This window comes from Marmota monax, unplaced genomic scaffold, assembly GCF_021218885.2.
Source record: "Marmota monax isolate L192 unplaced genomic scaffold, Marmota_monax_Labrador192_F-V1.1 WCK01_AAM20220418_F8-fsc00016, whole genome shotgun sequence".
Lineage (NCBI taxonomy): Eukaryota > Metazoa > Chordata > Mammalia > Rodentia > Sciuridae > Marmota > Marmota monax.
In genome coordinates, this window is record NW_026695209.1 from 12,406,029 (window position 1) to 12,413,179 (window position 7,151).

The 7,151-nt window shown below is 32.6% G+C and overlaps 1 pseudogene; it reads right to left on the reverse strand.

Moving 5' to 3' along the window:
• Positions 1 to 3,795: 3,795 nt before the first annotated feature.
• On the reverse strand, positions 3,796 to 3,892 carry LOC124083820 (U6 spliceosomal RNA; annotated as a pseudogene).
• Positions 3,893 to 7,151: the final 3,259 nt, after the last annotated feature.

The following is a 7,151-nucleotide window of genomic DNA, read 5'->3' on the forward strand; positions in this document are numbered from 1 at the left end:
GGAGACTGAGGCAGGAGGATTGCACGTTCAAATGCCAGCCTCAGCAAAAGCAAGGCACTAAGCAACTCAGTGAGACCTTGTCTCTAATAAAATACAAAATTGGTCTGGGGATGTGGCTCAGTGGTTGAGTGTCTCTGAGTTCAATCCCTGGTACCCCCCAATCAATCAATCAATCAATCAATTAAAAAAAAAAATATATATATATATATAATCTCCAAACCATAAGATTAAACTTGTTTATAAATATCCTCCAATACTTTAGCCTCACCTTAATATGATTCAATTTTTTTCCTTAGCAGTTGTGATATATTCAAGTTTTAGTTATTTGAAGTTGAGAGTAGTAGTAGATCTACATTAATGCTACTAGTTACTAATTAATCCCTTCACTTTCTGCTGCTCTCCTTCCAAAAGTGATTTTTTTTTTGTTTGTAATTTCAGTTCAGAAGAAATATAAGCAAATGGTTGCTAAAGATTCATAATTTGATTTTCTGCTACTAAGGGTTCAGGTCCACTGACCTGCAGTGATTATTAAAAATTATATAAACACAAAAGATGAGGAGACATTAATAAGAAACTATTGTAGATATTATATAATAAAACTAAAGTTAAGGTCACATTGACCCATAGTGTTAAGAGAACACCATCTACTAAGCACAAAAGAAAACAAATTGTCACATTTTATTCTTTCAGCGGTTGTAAATGAACGAAGATATTTTAAGGAATAGGATTAATAACACATTAAAATAACTGGGAAGAAAGGCTGATTAGTAAAGATGTACTGTAATTCAAACCCAGAGTGAAAAATGGCTCTTCTCCTTTGATTCTGCTTCTTTTTAATTACAGAATTAACACTTCCTCTCTCTACTGTCTACCATCTCCTACAGAGACCCAGCCAGTTCTAAACAGACCAAACCTACAGAAATGATTCATGCTTTCTGCTTCCATTTTTTTCTCCCCAGCTTAGTTCTTCCTGAAAATATAAGAAAGTAGCTGAACCGTTGACTGGTAAAATGACTTCCAAGCATCAGGCATCAGTCATACCACAATCACTGTATTATTCTATTTTAGTTTCTCTCAACCATGGTCAACTTTCTGCAAGGGAAACAAACCAGGGAGGGCTTAGGAGCATGGCTATAAAGCAGCGGTCAAATGGAATTCTTTACCAGGAAGCAGATTGCCATTGCTAGATGAGGACGCTCAATTCACCAAAAGTTTAAATGAAAACAGAACAGAGAGAGAGATTTAAAAAAAAAAAAAAAAAAAAAAAATTTGGAAAAACATAAAAATTAACCTGCTCTAGATTTTTAAAGAGACTTTATTCAGGGAAATCAAAATGTTGACAGTGAACTAACTTGGAGGGTTATTTCAACAAGGACAATATGATTGACAGCTTTCAAATTAATGCACATATCCTAGAAGACATGGATTAGAAGGTGGGCATTGTGCTAAGTCTGCTGTCTACCTAAAAGTGCAATTTATTTTGTCTATAAATCAAGGTCAGATTAATAAATGAGGGTGTTTTCATCCCTAAACACACTTCTATCATTATGCTTAATTAATCATCAGTCTCTTACATTGAGTTACTTGGGATGTGATGAGAGAAATTGAAAAAAAAAATTAAAAGAATAAATACTAATGAGTAAATGCAAGAAAATTTAAATGTAAGTGAAAGATTTTACAAGATGCCTTATAGATAAAATGATAGTAATTGGACTACTCCACAATAGTACAAAACATTTGTATTTTCAAATCAATTATGTTATCATTAAAAATAACCATATAATGATAGACTACATCATTGCTTTCATTTGACAGATGTATAAATTGAGCCAAGGAAAACTTAAATATCTGCTAAATTCTTACAGCTTGTTGGTAAGAAAACTGAGACTTGCAAGCACATATTTCAACCCTAGTATTAGTCACTTCTTCTCCAAAGATTGTGTCACAATATGAGAAATAAGCAGAAAGCTGGAAATACTACCCTGTATTTTATAATTATTTTTTCCAACTGGTAATTAAATTAAAATTTTCCAACTGGTAATTAAATTAAATTAAAAAAAAAAAACAACAAATGGAGATAAAGCATATAAAGAATTGGCTAAATGCTAAGTTGTGGAGCCACTTTGGAAAGGAGTCTGGTAGTCCAGTTTCTCAAAAGTATAAATGTAACATGACTATGTGACCCAGCAATTTCACTCCTAGTTATGTATCCAAGAGAAATGAAAATATGTGCTCACATAAAATTTATACATTAATGTTCATTGTTGCTTTATTAATAATAGCCCAAAGTGGAAATAACCCAGTGTCCATAGGTCATGAATGTAAAAATAAAACATGTTATATCTACAATGGAATATTTTTGGCAGTAAAAAAAATGAAATATTGATGCATAGTATAGCATGGATACACCTTCAAAAGTTTATGCTGTTAGGAAACCAGTTAAGTAGAACCACATATTTGTTTATTACGTTTACATAAAATATCCAAAATAAGCAAATCTACAGAATGGAAAGTAGATCAGTGGCTGCCTAGTATGGAGGGGTATGTAGTTATAGGAGGTGAAGTCTAAGGGATACAGGGCTTCTCATTGTGGTGATAAAAATGTTCTAAAATTATTTTAGTGATATTTTCACAATACTGTGAATACCAAAAGTCATTGAATTGTACTACTTATAAGGGTTAATTGTGCAATCAATATGTGAATTATATCATAATATATCTGTTAAAAATGAACAAGCATAGTCTATTTCAAATAGTGTATAAGATTATCTCTGTATCCAGAAGAGATAAGAGAAACTCTCCTCATCTTTGACACTTCCCTAAATCAGTCATCCTTCTTCAGAGAACTCAACTCAAATTGTTGTGATGATAATTTGCTGAACAATCTAAGCCCTTTGATATGGGGGGTAATTACAAGTGTATGACTTTTTACCTGTGTTAAGATTTGACATGAAAAGAAACAGTCCTTCCGTAGAAACAACACCAAAAATTCCTTTTTGTCTTTTTTCATTTTTTCTGTCTTCTCACCTGTATTCCTTTTCTTTTAATTGACATATAATAATTGTACATATTTATGAGGTACAGTGTGAAAATTTGATACATGTACACAATGTGTAATGATCAAGTCCGCATATTATCATATTCATCTTCTTAAACATTTTTTTGTGCCAAAAAAACTTCTAATTCCTCTCTTCTAGTTCTCTTTTTTTGAAAGGTAGTTAGTGCTTTTATTTTTTTTTTTTATTTTATTCAGTAAAATCCATTTCGATAAAATTCTATAAGCATAGGATATATTTTATTCTACCCCATTCTTGTGAATGGGCACGATGGAGGGGTTCACTTTGATATCTTCATATGTGTTCATAGGAAAATTATTGTCTTTCCTATTCCTGTCCCTCTCCCTTCCTTTTGTTTCCCTTTGTCTAATTCATGGAACTTCTCTTCTCCCCCTACCCCTGCCCCCCTTTATTGTGGTTTAGTTTTCACATATCAGAAAAATAAATAATTCAATCAATAAATGGGCAAAAGAATTGAACAGACTCTTTAAGTCCTTAATAAAATATATGATAGAAAGCTGTGAATGTAATCACCCTACTGGGCAGCAGATCATTAGAACTAACTTCCTTCTCTGTAACAGTATTTTGGTAGCTGTTATCCAACTTCTTTTTTTTCCACCTTCCCCTACCTTCCAGAATCTCTAGTGACCACTTCTGTTTTCTACTTTCACTAAACCAACTTTTTTAGCTTCCATATATAAGTGAGAATATGTAATATTTGCCTCTTGGTGCCTGGCTTAATAATATGGTCACAAATTTGCACATTATCCTTGCACAGCACGTATGCTAAACTTCTCTGTGTCATTCCAATTTTAGTATTTTTGCTGCCAAAGCCAGCCTTCACCTGGATTACTGTGTGACCCCATCCTACTCTTCCACATGCCTATTCATGGCTTCAACTTCAGGCCATTAGATTGCTGGGTAGAATATCACTGTAACAAACTCCATTGGACTCCCCAACTTTTTTCTAGTTTTTAGAGAAATGGCTCTAAGTCTCTCTCGAACACACCAAATCAATGTTTAAATGAGCTATAATAAGACAAAATTTATAGAAAATCATTCCCATAGTAAGTATCCACACAATATGATACAATGAGCACTCCAATTTTAAAAAAGTAACCATTCTTTCCAGGCATGGTGGCACAACACCGTAATCACTAGTTAAAAGCCAGTCTTAGCACCTTAGTGATGCACTAAGCAACTCAGTGAGACCCTGTCTCTAAATAATATACAAAAAGGGTTGGGGATGTGGCTCAGTGATTAAGCATCCCTGGTTCTTAAAACAACAACAACAACAAAAAAGTATTATCTTTTTAGGTTAAACTAAAAAGATTAAAAAAACTAAAACTATTATCTTTTTAGGTAAACTAAAACACAATTTTGAAAAATACTAAGATAAATCTAAGCAGACATATTAAACAGTATAGGTGATTTCATCACATGGAAAAAATGACTTTTTTCTCATTTAATTAAAGATTATGAATCTCTTGCTGGGAAGTTTTGTATTTTTTTTCTTTTTTTCATTTTTTATGGCTTTCAGTTTCTTGAATATTTTGGATAATGCCAATAATATAAGGGATGCTTAATAGGAGTAAATGAGTGAATAAATAAAACAAGTGAATGAAAGGCCAATCAGTCACACCTTGTTTTAATTCTGTTCATACTAAAGAGCTCTGAGCCCACAGAATTATTTCACTTAACTCTTTGTGTGCCTGCACACAACTTCACACTTTTAAGACTCAATGTTCTCATCAGTTAACAAGGAGTTGCTCACTGTGTTATGAGGACAAAGAAGGGATCGTGGTGCCTTGAAAAGAGAGATCATTAAAATCATGTTGACTATAAGCTTATAGGCATTATTTTACATAATAATCAGATAGGTCACAGAAAAAGAAGTTATAGACAGAGGAGAGTAAAAGATGATGAAACTTATGCACATTTACCACCTGTATAAAATTGATGGCTTTGAAACTCTGAGGAAAGAATCCTATATTCATTGTAAGTCATCATTATGGATCATGCCCTCACTATGTTAATCAGATATATTTTTCTCACTGTCCTGAAAACTATGACAGTGGGAATTTGCAAAGAAACAAATTACAATTTAAAGAAAGGTCAAAATAATTTATTCCATCTGTGGTTTGAGAAAGCTAATTTGAATGAAAAAAAATCCCTTTTTTAAATTTTCCCTCTTTCCAGTCAAGATTAGACTGAATTGCTGAATTCTAACAGTTATAGTCAACTGTTCGGTATACTTAAAAACATAAAAAAGAGTTATGTGGAAAATGGGCTACTTGACAAAGTAATATCACTAAAAGATGTAAGAATAAAATTATTTATCCTACATAAAATAGTTGATAAATTTGAATGTGAGATTAGACTTGGCAAAGTTCATTTTGATGATTTCTTGGAATTATGATGAGCTGAATATCCAAATATTCATAATGCGCTGTGTCATTTACAGATCAATTTCTTATTCTTAGAAGTATTATGTATGTTCCTGGAGAAATTTCAATTTCATGCTCTGTTATTTTATAATTGATATTTCAGATTGAAATACGTTCACCTATTGAAAAGTTAAACAAAAAAATACTGAGATTTCTTGGTTTCTCCTCATTTCCTTCTTCTAAGATAACATTTTGGTTATCTTAGAACCAAGATGGTTCATATACAGGGCTATAAAAAGTCTTAATATTTTTAAATTGTTGAAACCATACATAAGATGATTTCCAATTACAATGAAATTGAACTACAAATCTAAACAAAAATAGTATCTGGCAAGTTCTTAAACATCTGGAGACCCAAAACTAAACCACTAATTAAGCTACAAGTCAAAGAAGAACTCAAAGTGAACTACAAAGAATAAATTGAATATAAAAGAAAACCAGCACATGAAAGTTTAAGAGGTATAGCTAAAGTATTGCTTAGAGCTTTTGCCAAAACTTCTAGAAGAATTGAAGGATAAAATATTTATATAACTGTGTAAGTGAAAATCTTTAAGGCACAGAAAACATAACTCTTAAAAGAAACAATTGTTGAGTCTTCATTGAAATTGGTCTTTTTACAATTTAAATGAGATTTTACCTGATACAAAAAATATAAAATTATACATAGTATTGGGGGTTTCAAAATGTTTGAATACATGTATATATTGTGCAATGATTCAACCATGATAAACATATCTACTTCTTCAGTTATCATTTCTTTATGATAAAAACTCAAAATCCTTTTTTCTTGTTTTTGAAATGTACAGTTCATTATTGTTATCTATAATCACCTTCTGTTCACTGAGAGATACCATATAGAAATTAAAAGCCAAGTCACAAGTTGTAAGAAGATATTAATAATATGTATTTCTACAAATAATTTATAACCAGAATATATTAAGAATTTTTATAACAATAAGACAAATAATTTAAACACGGGGAAAATGTGAACAGAAATCTCCCTAAAGAAAATACACATGAAGCCAGATTTAAAGATAGGTAGTTAGTGTAGTTAGGTAAATCAGGTCTAATATCAAGTAAGATAAAGAAAATGGAGGCCTTTATGGAGAATGGAGTCCAGGAAACCAGAGCAGCACTTGGGGAAATTGAAATGTTAATGTCCCCAAGGCCGGGAACCCATCCTAAGGAACTGTTAATGAAGCAGCTCCCAGCAAATAGGGAAGTGTTAATCAAAAGCCGCCCCAGGCCCTTCCTGCCCAGATTATTCCTCCAGTCCACCATCTCTCACCTTTTGGGCCTTCCCACCTGCATTCTATCACTGCAACATAAAGGAAACAAAGGACAGGAGTGTGGGAAAGCTAAAAGAAGACCTTAGCTATGAAAGAGGGAAGACCTCCCCCTTCCAGGGATTCTGCCTTTTGGGTCCCCTTCTTCCTCGGGGGAGAAGTCTTTTCTGCTGTCCTCTAATAAAGCTTCTGCTTTCTGCTCTAAACTTGCCTCATGGAGCTTCTCTGGTGTTATACTTCAGCATTCAGGGAAGCAAGGACTCTTCACCAGTAAACATCGTAACAGACAGATGACCGAAAAGAACATGAATATATACTTAATATAATCAGTCATCAGGGAAATGCAAATTAAAAAGCAACAA